General features: G+C 43.2%; 1 protein-coding gene and 1 long non-coding RNA gene across 4 annotated transcripts in view; one reads left to right on the forward strand and one right to left on the reverse strand.

The window, feature by feature from the left end:
* Window positions 1–9849, reverse strand: part of SYN3 (synapsin III) — a 196137-nt gene extending 186288 nt beyond the window's left edge. Inside the window, exon 1 of one of the 3 annotated variants that reach the window (XM_080971721.1) lies at window positions 9533–9849. The gene's annotated coding sequence lies outside the window, so the exon portion shown is untranslated. The other 2 variants (XM_080971720.1, XM_080971722.1) reach the window with 2 other exon arrangements.
* LOC308457732 lies at window positions 7720–13508 on the forward strand. The gene is made up of 5 exons (XR_013977093.1): window positions 7720–7775; window positions 8153–8309; window positions 8465–8541; window positions 9242–9452; window positions 13172–13508. It is a non-coding gene; the product is annotated as an uncharacterized lncRNA (long non-coding RNA).
* Window positions 13509–19393: the final 5885 nt, after the last annotated feature.

Genomic DNA, 19393 nt, shown 5'->3' on the forward strand with positions numbered 1-19393 from the left:
GCTTGTATTAATTTAAACAACTTGGGCCCAAAGTGCCTCATGGACGACTTCATTCCCTATGCTTCACCTGGATCACTGAGATCTTCTGATGGTGCAATTTTCTGTGGTCTCCAACATCCCAAGGTTTAGTCAGCCTTTGTCAGAGACCAGCCCTGTAGTGAGGCATGTCCTGCACTGTGGAACTCCTTGCTGTCATTTTTATTGATTATAGTTTGGTAATTATTTCTTGTCAATGTTAAGAGTGAATTTTTTCATTTAATTATTGTTTGCTTGTGGTTAATTTCATTGTGTACTATTATAATGGATTAATGAACTATCCAATACTATTATAATGGATTAATGAACATTACTTTATTTGATATAAATTGTTTATTTTAAAGTTATGTTTTTATTATGACTTTTTCGTGTACTGGATCAGATTGTTATATAAGGTGTGTGATCTTTGTTGTTTCCTCAGATTGTAAACGGCCTTGCCTGTAGTAATAGATGTTGTCGTACAGCAGTGCAGCCACATTTCAATAACATCTCTTAAAGTTCTTGCCTTAAGATACTGAAAGCAAACTAATTGCAACCTCCTCCCACTATCTCACGATGCTGTTGGTGGAAGACAAATTAACTCTCTACTATCCAAAAAACATTTCAGCCACCACTGAGCCATCTGACACAAAACTAAGCACCTAAAATTGGGTAGTAAACTACAACACTTTATTGAAAAAGAACTTTAAAATGATACGTGCCATCCTAAAACAATGTCCCTTCCTCAGTCACTTCAAACCACATACATATGCATGTATTTAAGTCTTAAATCTTATTATTATTTTCTAATATATATATATATATATATATATATATATATATATATAATGACAGGCATTGAACTTCATTTGTTCTGTTTTGTCTCAGGCTAGCATCAGTTCAATATGCAGACTTTCTTAGCAATAATTGCTTCCTACTTGGAGTTGTTTCCCAAATGTGCACCTGAGATTTTTCAGTGAAGAGAGTTTAAGCTCTGGAGACAGGAGCTTTGTGTGAGTTGAATTTTGTAATTGCAGGGAGCAACCTTTAAGCTTCAGAAATGTTCCACCTGAGAGAAAAGGTCAAGCTGCTTCCGGTTTTCATCAAAGTCACCAAAAATATTTTGAATTTTTGCATTGTTAGCATGCGGAAGACAATAATGATTGAGCCAAGTGGTAAAGCAGATTCAAAGGCTGCATTACAGTGAGGGTGGGAAGGGAGTCCCTGCATAATTCTGCAATTACAGGACTTTCAGAAAAACAAGCCATTTGTTAAATGAGCAGTTCAGTGCACAGCTATTAAATATTGAGCTCGTGCCGATGTCCATATGTATGCACATACTAGTTTATCATGGAAACAACTTGTACATATCATTTCTATGTAGATTCAGTAATGGATATCGCTGAGTGATCTATTATTCATAACACAAAGTAATCTAAACTAATCCATGATTTTCCATGGTGCTATGATACTTTATAGCAATATTATAGTCTTGTCGCTTACTATCATTCCTCTGTTGGTATACAGGAAGGAAGATTACCAAAAGGAGTTACGGTATGAATTAGGCAAATTCTCCAGAAGATACAACAGCATAGTGTGCTACAGTAAGTCAGCTGCAGCCATACAGCTCAGCACAGCCACAGGAATAAACATGCTCAATACTATTCCCCATTAGTTAGCTCTATACTAAACATAGCTAGAATAAAGAGCTTCACATAGACAGAAGAGATTTCGGCAGCCTAAGTCCCAGTTATAAAAGGGTGGCTTGGTGTGTGCTACCTGAGTGTAACATTGTAGTTTGCAATTTCGTCTAGGCATTACTATTGGCAGGTCCCACATCCTAAACAAATTTTAGAATTAAGCTGTGGGTCTAATTATGGATTACAAGTATAGCAATCCACAGTACTTTTGGGGGGGGGCATGCAGGGGTACACATACCCCAGAACATTTTGTGAATCTAAGTTTGGCCTCATTGAGGGGCAATATTTCAATATGAGGAGGAAAATGAGAGTACCCCTAAACTTTTTTTTTTAAGAAAGAAAGCACTGGCTATCCATATAAGCCCAACTTTCCACCTAAGACACAGCTGAGAGGAGGCTATTGCTGCCCCTTCCCCCAAAGGTAGTGAACAGGTTTAGTCCTTGCTCTAATGGTGTCCTTGAGGAGACCAATCCTCTTTTTCTTCAGGGGTTCACAATTCTGTTCACTGTCTTCTCTGCAGAGAGTGTCTCATTGTCTTGTAGCAAGTCTAATAAGAAGAGCCCCAATCTTCCTCTGTGAGTTAGGACAGGGATCTCCCTTCCACAGCTCCACTGAACTTCAGAGGGCTCATCACAGTGATGGAGAAGCTCCATGCCCCTGCCCATCTCCAGGCTAGAGAAGGAGGTCAGGGTGGCCATTTTGTATAGAAGCAGCCTTTAGCTCCCAAACAAGTTCCTTCTCCCCTCTCCCAGCTGAGAATGTTTGGATCAAAGGAATGTTTAGCCCTTGTTTTGACCACCCCAGAACTCTTACTCCTGGAGCCATGGTAATACATCTGTTGTTGTCTATAACTGTTCTTTCCCCTTCCTCTCTAATACTGTATGTTGAGATTTTTTCCTAGTGCATGGATAGCTGGAATGATTATAGTAAGAGTGCAGGTTGGGGGAGGGGGAGGACCCATTCTCTGGATAATAACCAACATCTTAGTTCGTAAAATCTTGACTATAAATATGCAAATCTCTATTCAGGGATCAGCTACTATAAGCTCTCTTCTCTGATTGAGTCCTTAAGTCACTATGTTTTTCCAGCGGTTTCTAATGTGAGGGCTTACTGCGTATCAAAAATGAACATGACATAAAAGTCGGGTTGGAGTGGGACTTAATCTATACCATAAGGGAAACTGGGCTACCAAAGGATGATCCATGACTCCTTGCAAATAATGTATTTGTACACATTAGGAGAACAAGAACACACACACACACAAATATCTTCTGCTCAGTGTGTGTGTGAGAGAGGGGGGGAGTGCAGAACTGCCTCAACCAGTCCTTGAGGAGTCAGGGAAACTAGCCCCTCTCCTTATGTTTTTTTGTCTTTCACTCCTGAGGCTGTAAAGCAATAGAAGCATTTATATCAATAGGATCTCTGGGTAGACTGTGAAAATAGCACTGACGTTGGAAACTTCTCTCTTGGAGTTTGTGACAGGTAATGCCTAAAAGAAGAGGAGAGTGTTTGGGGAGTAGGAAGAACAGACACAGGTGCTTCTCTGTTTAGTCTTTGCTCTGCCTCCACTTGCATTGGGGAGGCACTTGACCAGTGCTCTGCTCATGATGTGTGACCTGAGGGCATACTCCCTAGTCTGAGGATGGAGCTTCCCTTCATCCGTTCTCTTTCCTCTCTGTTAGTTCCTAGGCAGGGCAGCCTGTATGCAGAATGGTGCAGAAGATCCTATCTTTGATCCCATAATATGAGGCAAGTGTGCGCAGTCAGCAGCTCCCTTCTCTCTCCTCTAGTCCAAAGGGGAATTCTTTTTAGTAGCCACAGTGTCAGGGAACTGCCATCGGAGCTAGAGGTGGAGCGAAGGCTCCAAAGGGATGCAGGAGAGGGTCCCAGTAGGGAGAGAGGCAGCCCATCTGCTGGGGAAGGAAATCAGCGTAACACCAGTGGAGAAGGGGGGCAGGTGGGGGAATCGGGGAGGAGGCTCCCAGACTCTCCGCTGGAGACCAGCGGAGAGAGTACGGGTACTCCGCTGCCCACACCCTCCCTGCGCAGAAGACTTCCGCGCAGGGAGAGTAGGAGGAGACTTGGCGTCAAACAGCTTTTATGCTGGAAAAGGTTTAAGAAATGCCCACTGACGGATTCTGCCAGCGACTGAGACAGTCATGATGCTGGAGGCTGCTCAGTCAGAAAGGGTTAACCAGGTAACCTAGCCAGGAGTGGTGGCAACTTACGCACGAGCAACCCCTAAACCCATTACACACAGGTAAGGGGAAAACATGCCCTCCACACCTTGATTTCCCTTTTGCTCCCCAACCCAGCACTGCACACTGGCTGGCAGGTGAAAACATCATTGTGTGCAGACTCAGAGGCACCCTCTGAAGCAAGGTTGGGGCTGCCCATAATCGGCAGTGTGTGGGGGATGCAAGCCCTGGTACAATACCTAAAATGGACACAGTTGTTAGAACTGCCTGCCCTCCTGCTGCCACAGTTCATGATCTAGCCAGTGCAGGGAAGCAACATTTCATTAATTAATCAATTCAGCAACCAGGGGGGAGAGCTTGGTTGTTGAGCATCTAGAATTCCCCAAGTTCAATTCCCGGCATTGGGACTGGGAACATTTCCTGTCTGAAACCCTGGAGAGCTGCTGCCAGACAGTGCTGACAATACTGAGGTAGATGGACCAATGGCCTGACTCAGTAGAAAGCAGAGCCCTATGTTCCTAACAAGAAAAGCAACCTCAAATTTCACCTGCACAATGCCAGTGGACGGGCAATGAGATTATATGTCCTGAGGAGTGCTTGGCATTTTGCCCCAGTTTCCAAATCAAAATGTTAATGCCAAGGATGGCGCAAACAATGGATTCAACCAACCAGGGAGAAAGGCTGTAACTGCATCCCATTCCTTGTCTCCCATTGCAGCTGTGTTCCTGAGAACAGACACCTAATAAGCTTTATTAGTGCACTTTTCAAGGGGGAAAGCAGCAGTTCAGTTTTACTAATAACCCTGAAGAACCTCTGCCAGTCAGTGTATACAGTACTGAGCTAGATGAACCAATTTTCTGACTCAGTAGAAGGCAGCTTCCTATTCTTACGTACTAAAAAATCAAAGCAATGGTTACGACAGCTGTATTGAAAGAGCCTCCAGCCTTTTGCAGTATATATAACATAAATGTGTTTGCTGTTGTTAACTGTCATTATTGCTGCTATTATTTGCACCCATTTAAGAAGCAAAAAGCCAGACATCTTCTGCAAGGAGCTTATGTTCTATCTAGAATTTGACACAAGGAAGATAACAGAGGATGTGGAGAAAGAGAAAAAGAAAGCAGGGGTAAACTGGGGAAGAAAATGTGCTATTCCTTAGATAAGGAAAACATTGCTTCAGTTCCAGGAATTGCACCTCTGCTTCATTCATGTACTTCAGGAATGAAGCAATATTGTGCTGCCTGTCATTTCAGTGTAAGTACACGGCCTTACATTTTGTGAAGCCACCCTGTTACGAGTGGTCGAATATGGTCCCAATCCTATTTATTCAGAAGTAGACTCGGCTGTGTTCAATTGGACTTCCAAGGATGTGCACATAGGCTTGCTGCTTCAATTAATTTGATTTCAATATGCCTAAATTGCATTTGCAATGAGTGTGTATAACTTTTTGTTACCTGCCTCAAGCTCTTGCAATTAGGCACAGCTAATTAGGTCACACTTCTGTCTCTGTAACTGTTACACCTGCCAAGCAGAAAATTTGGCTGGGGGAAATGGGTTTCCAGCTGTTGACCCTTGCAAAGAAACTGTTGCTTTAACACCCCGCAGGCAGCAATATATTTATGAGAATATTATGTCCCTTACACTAGTGTTGCAGCCCATTCTCTGGCTCTGTCTCCCACCAACAGGGCGGTACTTGCTATAATCCAGCTAGGATTGAGAGAGGAGCTGGGAAGGGACAGGGGGAGCCTATACCAGAGGCAGTTTTAGGGTAGCCCAACCACTCAGCTATACTGGGTGCTCACACCACAATAATAATGTAGAACAGAGTGCAAGAGATGGGGGGCACTAAATTTTTGTGTCCCAATGAAATTTGAGAACCTAAAGTCTGCCATTGCTACATGGGCAGAGAGCCATTATTTCTGAATAATATCTTGCTCACTACCTAGGAGTTATTCAATGGGAAGCCCCATTGATCACAAACCGACTCCAGAAAATTAGCAGAGAGGGTTTTGCTCTGGAGGCTCATTTTCCAAAAATGAGAGCCTTAGCTTCTCACCAGCCATCTGTCCCACTTACAGCCAGTCCAGGTTGTGGCACTGCCTAATAGCATCCTCCTCCTCATTAGTCTCATTATTGCCCTTGTAGAACTCAGCAGGGGAAAGGATGGGGACAAAACTAGAGTTAGTTGGCTTTGCCTGTCATTAGTTTTGGCTCTAGTTACTGTTTGGGGTCCCTGCCAGTCACAATGGGCACCAGCCACCAGTAGAGTTTGGGTGGTACTTTTTTCCTTTCACAAGTAAGATGTATAAGAGTGATAGCAAGTGCAGGGTTTCTGTTGGAATGCTCTGTGCATGTGCAAGCCACCATAACTCTGCGTAAGCCCATGAAATCAACATCACTTGAACTGCGATAAATATTTAGAAATGCAAGCCTTACTAAATTACCACCTAGAACGACTACACGGTATAGCTAGACCAGCAGCTGCCAGAAATAAATCCTGGTGTTAGTCATTCACACTTTCTCCCCCATGCTATGGAATCTGATTACACAGAGCACTTAGCATTGATTTCTGCTTGCCAAGACACAAAGCCCAGGCTTGCCTGCCCCCTACTCATTACCATCTCTCACCACAGAGGAGAGATTCTCAATCTATAGCACACTGAGGCTTTCCAAAATGAGCACAACAGTGTTCAAGTCCTTCCACTAAGGCTGCTTTCTTTTGGTAATGTAGGAGTGATAAATTCTATATAATAACGTATTTGAAAGAGAAGTGAACAGCTAAATCCTCTCCTTAAAAGACAGGAAGCCTATAGAAATGCACAGTGAATGTAAAAGGTTTCTGTTTTCTTTAAAAAACAATCTTTAGGACTCCCCCATCCCCAGGTTCTATAACAATATATTGCTTGGGAATCTTTATGCAAATCTTAACTTGTAAACAGAGGCGCTGAGATCCACTTCCTACACTCATGTAAAGTTTAGGCATGGATGGGAAATGGGAAATGGGTTGCTATCATGCCTTCTAGAGTGCAAAGCACAGCTTCCAAGTGGGTTTAAGGCTTGTGTGCTGCCATCTGACCTACAATATAACATCTGTATATATAGATAATAGAATAATAGAATTCTAGAGTTGGAAGGGGCCGCATGGGACATCTGATCCCACCTCCTGCAATGCAGGAATCTCAACTAAAGCATCCATGACAGATGGACCACCCAACCTCTGCTAAAAAACCTCCAAGGGAGGAGAGCCTAACCTCTTGAGGGAGTCCATTCGTTCCACTGTCGAGGAGCTCTTACTATCAGAAAGTTCTTCCTGATGTTCCATGCAATCATCAAAAAGAAGGGACAATGTCTGAGTGACAGGGTGAGACATGCCAATCTTTTTCAGGGCCATATATGCTAATCTCCAACTTCTCTCTCCCTTTCCCCCCTTCTTTTAGGAACTAAATGCAACTTCCACCCTCACAAGCAACATGCCTTTGAATACCAAATCCTGCAGACCAGCAACATGGGAAGGCTGTTGCCTTCACACTCCACTTGTGAGCTTCCCAAAGGCATTTGGCTGACCATTGTTGGAAACAGTGGGATGCATGGATTTGCCCCTATACCCATCCTGGATCTCAAATAAGCTAATGATACTAATAAGCTTGGCCAATGGCCAGGGATAGTGAGAGTTGCAACCGCTGCATAGCTTTGGTGGGGAAGCACAAATGCTTCCATACTCCCACTACACCTACAATATATCATGTAATGCATCTGTATGCACACCTAGCTGGTGTTCAGTTTTTCTAATCTTTTTTTCCAAAAGCCTACAGAACTAATGGCTATCACTACTGTTTGCAGCATTGAAGTTTGCAAGCCAAGGTAAGTTTCTTCTATATGTCCCAGACCTACTGCTAATCAAAACTACTACTATTTCTACGGGTCACCCAGTAATTATTAAATTTGTATACTGCCCTATATCCGCAGGTCTCAGGGCAGTTCACAACATAAAATCACATTATAAGAACACAAAATACATAATAGAAACAACTCAATAATCCCCCTCCTTCCCATGTAGTGTTGTAAGGTGACAACTTTTCCCAGATCTCCTTATGCCCTTACCATGCCAAGTGCATAGTTTCTCCTAGGTGTGGTAGGAAAATCACCCCATACACAGGCCTATATACAAGGGGAACAGAGCTGCCCTGTCGCTGAAAAAAGCACCTTGCATCAATGTTTAAATCATGCGATTTTTCTAGGGTGACTATGCATTCTTCTGAGAGGACCACCCTCTATCTGAAGGGCTGTTTGATCCAACTCTGCTTTAGAGATTAAAAACCAAAAGAAGGGAGAGCAGAAGCAGCTTTGAACCTGCCCACCAGCATGGGTCACCTGGTCCCAGCCTTCCCCACTATGGTCAGTTGTCTTGCAATCCTATGTAACTATGTGAATTATTTCTAAATTTGCATTTGTACATGAACCAATGCAAATTGTATGCAAATACGTGCCCGCTTTTATCCCCCGCTTTGGTGGTGCATTTACTCTATTTCCCCCCTGTGATGTTCCATCAGGTGCCCTGTGCCTCTCTATATGCTGTGTGATATCTGTGAAGGTTGCAGGCACCTGCATAAGGGTCAGGGTGCTACAGGTAGGCTCTTGCCAATGCCACAATATAGTTGCCATAGAACTCTTTTTTGCTACAACCGACTGATGGCTACAGACACGCTCTTCAGGAATTTGCATCAACACTGGAAGACAGCACTTGTAAGGAATAAACATTGCCTTTGGTCTTGTCACATGCAAATCTGTACTCATCCTAAGCACATGCCACATAATAGGATGTAAGGCTCCAGTCCTGTGCACACTTTCTCGGGAGTGTGAACAGAATGGGAACAAACATGCATAGGCTTGTATTCTGTATCCATTTGAAACCCATTGGACTGACTTCTGAGTACATATGCTTAGGATGTGGGCAGAAAGAGTTGATTCATGATTTTAAGATACCTACAACTTCAGAAAGGTGTTTTTTTTTTGGGAGGGGGAAACACCTTGCTTCTCTTGCTCCTTTTCTGGTCCTCCTCTCTTTTCAGTCCCTCTCAGTTTCTTTCTTTAAACCACTTCCCTTTACCCCCTTTTCTTAATTTGTTCTATGCCTCTGCTTGTACAGTCATGCCTCCAGAGGGAGGTTTGTCTCACACTTCAGATGGAAGCCATTCGAGATTTTAAAGATGTGTACCACTTTAAAAAGAATAATTACAATACTACCGGGTGCCTTCTGATTCCATTAGCCCCCAAGGGCTGGTCTGTGTGTCCTTTCTTAATTGGTTTTTGTTCCTTTGATTTTACAGACACAAATGCAACGTGCCACTGATTATGTAGCGTACGGAATGCACAATGGAAACAGCTATTTGTACGACAGCTATTCGGTTACAGATATTGACAGCGGGTGCATGCAGACAAAAGACACAAAAGCAGTGCAAGCCTACATGCCAGCTGCATGCGTTAGGCTTCCAAACGCCCATGGTTCCCTCCCCCATAAATCGGAAAATTCGTCCTTAGGTAAGGAGAATTCTTACACACAAGGTCTGCATTGTGCTGCTTAATCCTCTGGACAATCCAGATCCGCACTTGAATCTTACCTTCTGGCCAGTCTCTTAATCCAATGGCTCCCCTGGATCCAATCCTTTCCCCTTAACCCACACACGGAACTGCTTCTCTTTCACATTCACAGCATACAAGCAGGGTTTGCTGTCACCCGGTTCTACCGCAGCCTTACCGCCCGATTGGCTTGAAGCAGGCAGTAAATTAAATCAAGCCCCTCCTTATACTTCAGTTATCATGGGAGCATAATGAATTATTTAGTAAAACTACTGGTGGGCAGGCTTGGATATCACACAGCCCTGCTGGAGAGGGCAGGAGAAGTCTTTTCCCGAAAGGCTGCTGCATTGAAGTAGCACCCAGAGACAGATTCAGTGACTCACCCTATCAGCATCCTAGGCAGAGAGGCAGAGAGAGAGGAGAGGATTTGGTTTGAGGGCAGAATTCTCTATCTGTAACCTTTCCTTCCCTGCCAGCACCAAACCTTCATTAGAGATTGTTTCAGAGGAGACCAAATAATGCTTGGGGCTAGGAGACAGGAAATGTTCCCTTCCACATTCGCCATTGGTACTGGATCAAAATAATATGGGTCAGTTCTAGGTTTGGGGCTGTGGTATTCTGCAGTTTTCACAGCTGTGAGCACTGAAATCAGCATTCAAAGTCTCTGCTTTCCTTTAAAAACAAACCCAAACATTTTATGGAATGGGGGAGGGGGAGGGGGAGGGAAACAGACAATTTTTGCAAGTAAAGAAATGAACACCGAAAATATAACATCTGGAGCGTGACAGGAAAGATACACAGTCATTACATTTCTGTAGCGGGACTTAGTTTGGACTTAGTTACACAGCACCAACAAGTTTCTAGCTTCTACAATTGAGGGTGTGACATTAAACGTGTGATTGTATTTAACTTGTTTCCCCTGCTAAATAACATGTGTGTGTGTGTGTGAGAGAGAGAGAGAGAGAGAGAGAGAGAGAGTGTGTGTGTGTGTGTGTGTGTGAGAGAGAGAGAGAGAGAGAGAGAGAATTATGATTAGGACTGTGGTGCATACAAAACAAAGTACTTTTCTCTTACGGCACATTGTTAAAACTGTGGAGTTTTCTCCCATATGCTATAGTGTTGGCCCCGAATGTGACTGTGTCTAATTCTCTTTAAAAGATAATTAGACACATTCACAGAGGATGAAGCTATCCAGTGGCGGACTTTGGGCTCTCAAATTTCAGTGGTGCCCTGTATGACGCTAAAATTTGGCACCCCCTGCCTCTTGTGCTCCATTCTACAGCATTGTTGTGGCACCCCCTGCAGCACAGCACCTAACCAGTTGTGCTACCCTAAAACCACCTCTGGGCTACCACTGGCTACTAGCTGTGGATGGATAAGGTTTAACTCCACTGTCAGAGGAAGTATGCCCCCGAATGCCAGTTGTTGGGAGCCATATATGACAAAGCTGCTGCTGCACTCAGGTCTTGCTTGTGGGATTCTCTTGGGCATCCTGGCCGGTCACTGTGAAAACAGGATGCTGGATTTTGCCTGATCCAGCAGACCTCTTCTCATGTTCACAGAGTCTTGATAGAAACCACCACTTCAAGCTGCTTTTGTTCCAGCACAGAAGCTTCCATTCAAGCCAAATTGGTACAAAAACCACAATCTCTAATTGTAATGATGGGAAGCTGATATTGTCAATTGTGTGTATTATGCTTTGCGTCATGGTGCAAAAAGTTTATCTAGATACACACCACAGATATTGTTTCACTCTTGTATCTACTTACCTGTATTTTTCTACAATCAAGCAGTATATATAAGCCGTTTCAAGAGTTTAGAGCAGGCATCCCCAACCTTCAGCCCTCCAGATGTTTTGGACTACAATTCGCAACATCCCTGACCACTGGTCCTGTTAGCTAGGGATCATGGGAGTTGTAGTCCAAAACATCTGGAGGGCCGCAGGTTGGGGGTGCCTGTTTTAGAGGTTTTACTACAATCAAGCAGGATATATAATTTTTTTAAATGCATAAATAAGCCCTGCTGAACTCAGTCAAACTTCATACCTGGGCATGCATATGCATAGGATTACAATGAGCCACCTAAGTAGCAAGTCCTATTCAAATCAATGGGACTCCACATTCTGTCCAGGTATCACCCCATTGCTTGCAAGGTGACATGGTTTGCAAGGCATTTCCTTGAATTGTGTCCCTTGTATTTATGAGATTATGATAACTGCACCACCTCCTCAAGAGCAAGAGGTGATTTTACTGATTCTGTAGTCCTTCCCTGTCCATGGTACTGAAACCTTTTGAACTGTTTGATCTTATTTGCTGTTTCCTCTCTGGAAATTGTTTTCAGTAACTCCAGAGCTGCCCCTAGCAACAACAACAACAACAACAACAACAACAACAACAACAACAACAATGTAATATCATGTTAAGCTGTTGTTGGTAATATGCTGTTGTTATATGACATTGTTGTTTACAGTCCTTTGTGGTTTTCCCCCAGCAGCCTTGTAAAGTAGGTTGCAAGAGGGAAACTGGCAGCTGAATCTGCTCGGAAAAACATGTGGCACAGCCTTCTTGGGACTGTACCATTTCAGAATAGGGATGTGGGATTGTATCTTTGAAAGCTCCCTACCTTGCCCCACCCCCTAGTAAAGAATTTAATATATAGGTGATTTTTTGATTTGCCACTTTTTGTCAAGGGAACATCTGCCCAACTTCCCTTTAAAAAATGAGATAAAATGAGAACTTCTAGAACAGTGAAACTAGGGTGCAAACACTGAGCAAATGTCCCAGAAAACCAAAACAAATCAACATTCTTTTCTCAGACTTTGTTTTCCTTTTTTGTATTCAGCTATGGTCTTACCAGAGGACAAACACGTGTCTAAAGACAAAAAAGGTCTCTTGCTGCAGGCTGTTTTCCCTTTCCAATTAAGAGGTCATGACGACTATGCTTGTTATCATGGTTACTTCATAGCTGTGCTAATAAGAATCCTAGAGGCCCTAATCAGCATCCAGGCTCCATTGTGTTAGACAGAACAAAAACAGGCATAAGTACAAAAGGAGGCCTAATCTATTGCCGATTATGCAACAGGGGATTACTGAAAATTTAACAAGGATATCAGCATGATGTGCAGATCAAGAGAAGACAGACAGGACAAAAGGGAAATTCCATCTGATTGGTTATGGGTATGATAGGTGCACATTTTATGGACTATATATGGGACTTGAAAGGATCCATCTCACTTGATTCTTGGGCTACTGGAACAAATTCACTGAATATCTATGGATTTAAGTCCATTTATTTCAAGGGGCTACTTTGAGTATGACGAATGTTGGATATCCACCCATTATCATTATTCTCCAGCAGTTGTACATACATAAGCAGAGGCATACTGGATCAGAGCAAAGGCCACATCTCATTCTCGAAAATAAATGAAATCTCTCCCAAATTCACATCATGTGAATAGTGGTTGAAAATGTTGGGAAGTTGTTTACACTCAACCCTAATATTAGACAGAACTATGCTAAAACCCGTCTTCCTGACATCTATTTTTCTATGTTCAAGGAGCTTTTGTTGATTGGAGGAGCATTCAGCCATATGACCTCTTCTCCCTTAAATCTCAAGTGGTACAACTGAGACACAAGTTTATCATCTCACCTATTTGTTCATTGCTTGTTTTTCGGAACTAGGTCAAAGATAATACCAGTCCAGCCAGCCAGCCAGCTCATACTGAAGACAAGCTCTCTCCACTGTGACACTGATAGGAACCCTTATCTCCTTAGGCTCATCTGCAGTCTCATACTATGCGCCCTTTGGTTGGTTGCCAGGCAACTATTTAAGAAAAACCACCACATTATTTTTGCAAGGGATCTTCCAGTACAGACTGCTTTGGAAGTCAGTCTCTTACTGTTACATTTGAACACACACAAGATCGAGATAGGCACATCTCATTAATGAATTGCTGCCTATCAGTATCAATGGCGGAATTGCTCAGGTCTCGGTCATGAATGCCAGAACATGCTAGCTGTTGCTAGTACTACTGATGGACTGATTAACATTTGTCTACTCTTGAGTGGTTTGAAGCTATGATAATCCTTTCTTTAGTGATCTTAACTAAATAATTATTTACCTTTTAATGCTTTGGGTTTTGTATTCTACAAAAACATCTCAAAAGTACACTATGTAAACAATAATTATACATAATTATAAATAAATGCATGTTAAATCATTAATCAGGGCTCTTAACGGTACAAGATGATGCTTTTTATTTATATCCACATTACATTGTTGTTTTGTATAATAAAAAAAATGGCACCCAAAATGGCACCACAAGATTTGCCACATATCTGCCTCTAGAGCATTTAGAAGCAGCCCAATCCATTTGGAATCTACTTTGGGTTATTCTAATTAGATTATTTATTTGAGTCCTAATGTAATTCCTTTTTTGGGGGGGTGGTGCAGAAGGGGTAGATTCTGCTGTTCTTCTTACTTTGGAAAGATAAAGTCAGAAGAGGGTCTTAACTGAGGAGCCATTTCATGCATTCTGAAGTTGCTACAAGGAAATGTCTCTCATCTATGATGATACACACACATCTATTTACTGAATTTCCATTTGTTGGGATGCTGTGGTCAACAGCAACTTTCTAGCATGTGTCCACAGAGCAAAAGGTTCATTAACACACACTTGGCATGCCTTTTATTTGTATGGATGCATTTGCTTGCTTGCTTGCTTGTTTTGTATTTATGTACAGTGGTACCTTGTTTAAAAACAGTCCTGTTTGCGAACTATTCGGTATAAGAACTCTGCAAAACTGGAAGTAGTTAGCTCGGTCTACGAATGGAGGCCGAACAGTGGAAGGGCACCTGCAGCGGGAGACCTCATTAGGGAAAGCACGCCTCGGTTTAAGAATGGCTTTGGTTTAAGAACAGACTTCCGGAACGGATTAAGTTCGCAAACTGAGTTACCACTGTATTGTGTTTGCTGTAATTGGTTTTAGTATTTCTTTTGCAAGTCACTCTTGAGTCATTTTTATGACCAAAGCAATAATCATCATAATAATGAGCTGTGTGCTTTCAGTCAAGGAACAACCCTTAATGGGTTCCCAGAGACTGCAGAATTATAGGACTGTGCAGAAAAAAAGTGTGTGTAAGGATACATATACATCTTTCTCTTCCCTTTTTGTAATATGCATTCACCTTTCCTGCTCATCAGACACATTTCTGGATACAGTATTCTAGTCTGAACTGAATACTTAGTGTTGCTGCTGCACCAGGCACCTGTCACTCCGTTCAGATTGATGGATGCAACCTAGCAGCAGGAGAGCCAGTAGAAAAGAGTCATGTCTTAGCTTTGAGCTCAGGAAGGCTGCAAACAATAGGAAGCAATCCCAGTGTGTGTAGAACCTCTAATTAAATGGAGTTTGCAAAGTTCATGCATAATTAAGGGATAGGAGAATTCGGTTCCAGAATTACTCGTTTTGTTTTCAACCGAGGTACGATTTACAATCTCTTCCGTAAACCATTGCTCCTTTTTATACACATGCACTTCTTTATAATTATGTTCATAATCAAATAGGCCGGGGGCAGCGTCCAGCTACCAGTGACCATATGAATCATGCTTCTGCTAGGGGCAATGTGCCACGCTCAGCCGTGTGTTTTCTTGTGAAACAGATTTCACCGTTTAGGGTAGGAGGGATGGAATCCACCTCCATATGTTTTGCTAAATGTGTCTGTTGAGTACTAGCGATGGGGAATATTAGCTTTGAAATGTGTGAGGCCCCAGAAAAAATGGTTACTATACATGTCTGTCCCTGCTAGTTCGTGCAAGCTATAATTCATCCCTGGCTGCTGTTTTTGTTTTTTGGGTATTTTTACTTAGAAAATGAAGTTGTTAAATATCAGCAGGGGAGTTGACAACTTTGGTCTTTCCACAGGGGCTTAAGGTCAGCTGTCCATTTAACTCTTTACCTTGCTGCAGTGTTGAGATGCTTCATCACCTGGGGCTCCCCCCATGCTCATATACTTAAAGATTCTTGATCAGGAATGCATAAAATCTTACAAGCAATTTTTATATCCTGAGAATTTCCATATTAATTAGCAGAGAGGAAAAATAACCCACCACTTAATACATGTTTTAGCAAGGCATTAGTGTAAACCAGAAGGAAAGAAGGAAAAGAACTATGGTAATTTTTTAAACAGGACAAAAACTGGAGCCCTTTGCACTGGGCACTGCTCTAATTAATATGATGGAGCACCAATCTGTTTAGAAGCAAAACAGGGCCCTTCAAAAATTATAGTTCAGGGAACTTCCTATATCTGCAGAAGTACATGCTAGAAAATCAAAGTTTTGGGTTTTTTAATTATAAATTAACACACACACACCCCAATAATAATCCCAAACTGACAAGAACCTGTGAGCTTTCAGGAAGTAGGGAATGCTGATGGTAGCTGACCCTGACCTTAACTCAGAAAACTTTATTCTCCTGCAGAAAGACTGGACAGCTCCACAAAGCTCCTGTTACAAGCTTAGGGGCTGGAAAGAAAATGAAACAGTCCCACTGGTCATCCAGAAGCATCAATCCAGGCTCTAGGCTAAGTGATTTTTCCAAGGTAAAGGCTGTTAATGACTGGGAGGAACTCAATTCTCGAGTGGATGCAGGCAATTTATCAGGTTATAATTAGGATCTTGGAGCTTTCTCCAGAAGGAATAAGTCAATCAGCATTTTACCCTGGCCTTCTAGAGAATAATGGAGGGGGATGGGGGAATAAACAGAAAAATAAAATAAGATTTACTCATATTAAACATTGCCGTAAACTGGGGGTGGTCAGTATCTCCAATCTTGAGGGGCCAACTAAAGCCTCCAAACACCAGTAGTGCATTTTGCTGTACAGTCTAAATGACTCACAAATGGCCTGGCTGCCACAATAAATTTCCCACCATCCAGTTGTGAGGGCTTCACAGTTCTAGAGAACATGACCCCAGACACAAATGTGCTCGTGAATTGTGCTGCTGAAATGATCAGGGATGCATGGTTCAAACCAAGCCATCTATTCTCTCTCCTTTTTAATCCCCAGTTCCAATAATGTTGTAAAGACCTGAATATTTGGAAGCAAAACAGGCTATTTAAAGTGTGTATGTGGCGCGTGCTCGAGAGTGCTCATAGAGTTTCAGTTAACACCTTTCCATATAACAAACTTTGTTACACTTAAATGAGACTGAGTTGGAAAAGGGCTTTTTAAAAAGTTGGTGTAGAATTTATGAAAAATGAATCTCCCACACTGCTGTGCCATTTTTTTCTGCTTCAACTGAATAAAAAGTCAGTGAAAAATGACTGTGGTAGGCAATGATGGCAGAGAGATAAGAACATCATTTATCTTTGCTGATGGATGAAAATACATCACAGGTTGTTGAGGTGGGGGGAATACACAAAGATAGAGTACAATCCAGCCAAAGTTAATTATTTGCATGTCACATTGTTATAAAGATGAGAGATTTAAGCACCTGCCTAATTCTCCCATTGAAATAAATGGAGCTCAAAGTGTTTAGCTTTGGCTGGACCCTGCCCAATGTAGCTTGTGACTTTAGGTGCCTGCATTGAAAGATGGACTAGCACCATGCATTGTCCATCAAGGATCAAACCAGAAGATATTGTGCGCCTGCATAGCTACAGCCCCTAAGATAGGATGAGCAGGGCATCATCATCTCACCCCCACAAAGACTCTCCTCCTGCAAGAGAGGGGAGTGGTTGTGGTCGGGAGCAGGACTCCGCCTCAAGCAGGGGGCGTTAGCCCCCTGCCTCCCACTCACCTGGCTGGCACCCACGCCCACGGGCAGGCACCCAACCAGGTGCCTGTGAGGGGGCGTGTTTAGCAGCCTTTACCTCAGACTGCCCAGTCCTGGCCCATTCCTGGTTCACGAGGATGGGTCACCTTTGTTGAGACACCAATTCACAAGGGTACTCCGCAAAGCTATTGATGCCTGTGGTTTATCTTCCCAGGATTATGCTGCACACTCATTCAGGATTGGCACCACCACAACAGCGGCGCACTTGGGTCTGCCGGTGGATAGGATTAAAGAAATGGGCCGGTGGAAATCCAATGCTTATAAAGGTTACATTCGCTAGTATGTGCTCCGCTGCATTACCTCTACTTACCTGTCTTTCTCTTTCCTTTATTCTCAGCCGTTCTAAAAAAAAAAAAAAGGGTTTGGATTTGCGGCCACAGTATAGTCCATTGGGCCCGTGTCGGCTAGCTGCAGCCTCACCCCTAATCTTGGGTTGCCACCTGGAGTGCAAGTTTCCTGGTTTTCGAGACGAGGCATGCGTTGGGAAGAGCTTGTGCCATTGCTGAGGGAAAAAGTCGCCATGTTTGGCCCTCCCGACATCCTTATCCATCAATTAGGGGAAAATGACCTTGTTAACAGAAGAAGTGCGGACTTGTCGTGGAACATAAAAAGAGATTTGGATGAGATTGCTGCCTTGTGTCCCGGAACAACGGTGTTCTGGTCCTCCTTCCTGAAGAGAATTGTTTGGCGCGGTGCGCAGAACTGTATGGCCATTGAAAAAATCCATGAAACTCTTAAATCGTGCAATAGCCCGTTGGGTGCGCTTTATGAATGGCCGAGCCATTTCTCACGACCATATCCGGATTGGCGATCAGGCCTTGTACCGGAATGATGGGGTTCATCTTTCAGACCAAGGGAATGACATTTGGTTAAATAGCATCAGCAGCAGCATCAGGGATTGGTTACAGCTGTGAGGGTATTGGCGGCGAGCCTTTTGGGCTCGGGTGGCGGTTAGGCATTGGAATAATGTGTTGTGGTGTGTCGAAGGGCTAGGTGTGGCCATCGCCTGCGCCTTCAATTTTGGGTATTCCGTTAAAGGAATCCGGCGGTCGTGTATTCTGTCCGATGCCTGCGTGGCGGGAGGCCATGGCACGACCCTCGGTGACATCAGGGGAGAGCTTATAGTTGGATTAGCATCAACAGGCTCCACCTACTGGTGAATAAACCCCTGTTTTAGACTCACCCCTCTCTGAGGGGGTGGAGTCAGCTGACGTAATCCAATGCCTAAGCCAATACCTTTTCACTTGCTGTAATCAATAAAGTTGTGGCCTTTTCTTGCCCATTAACCTTATATCACGTGTCCTTGTGTTTTCATTTCACTACGCGGGGACCGGGTCCTCGAACCACAACTTAAACCGTTCATTCCATAGTCAGGAAGAGCAAACAAGAGACACCACACACTGAACTGTCTCCTAGTCCTACTGCCCAGTCCCATTTTATCTGCTTTTCCTTCCCAGGCTGCCTGATGAAGCTGGACTTTAACCATGGTCTGTGGTTAAAAAGTCTGCAGGTATTCTTTCCATCCCTCTGTCGCCAAACCTGATAGCATTTTCACGGATAGAAGAAATGGCCTTGGTTGCTTGCAGACAAACATTCTTTGCTATTATTTGTGGCGTCGCTTCTCCCTCCCCTCCCATCTCCCTCTCTGGCAGGTGCTGAGATTGTTCAGCCTTCTACTTATTTATATGGAAGAGCAGATGGTTAGAGGGCTGGGTTCTCTTAGACACTCTTTGCGTGCCAGCATATGCACGTGTGCCATTTTGCATGGGTAGGTTAACTCTTGCAGCAGCAATATGGGGAGAGAATGGCAAGGATAGAAGAAAATGGGAAGCCTTAGAGATCCAGTACAGTCTTCTCCTGCCTACCTTCTGCTCAGCTAGTCAAATGAACATATTTAAAGTGCTACTGTTTAGTTGTCAGCATGGCCTAGAACCACTTGCCGCGTCTATATTTCTCTTTGCTCATTTTGTGTTCATATGACTGAATAAAATGCATTTGCTGAGATCACTACAAATTATTTATAAAAGTGGCTCGTTTCATTTACTTGTGATGCATGTTCAATCAACTC

The sequence above is a fragment of the Podarcis pityusensis genome (genome assembly GCF_964106645.2).
Source record: "Podarcis pityusensis genome assembly, chromosome: 10".
NCBI classification, from domain to species: Eukaryota; Metazoa; Chordata; class Lepidosauria; order Squamata; family Lacertidae; genus Podarcis; species Podarcis pityusensis.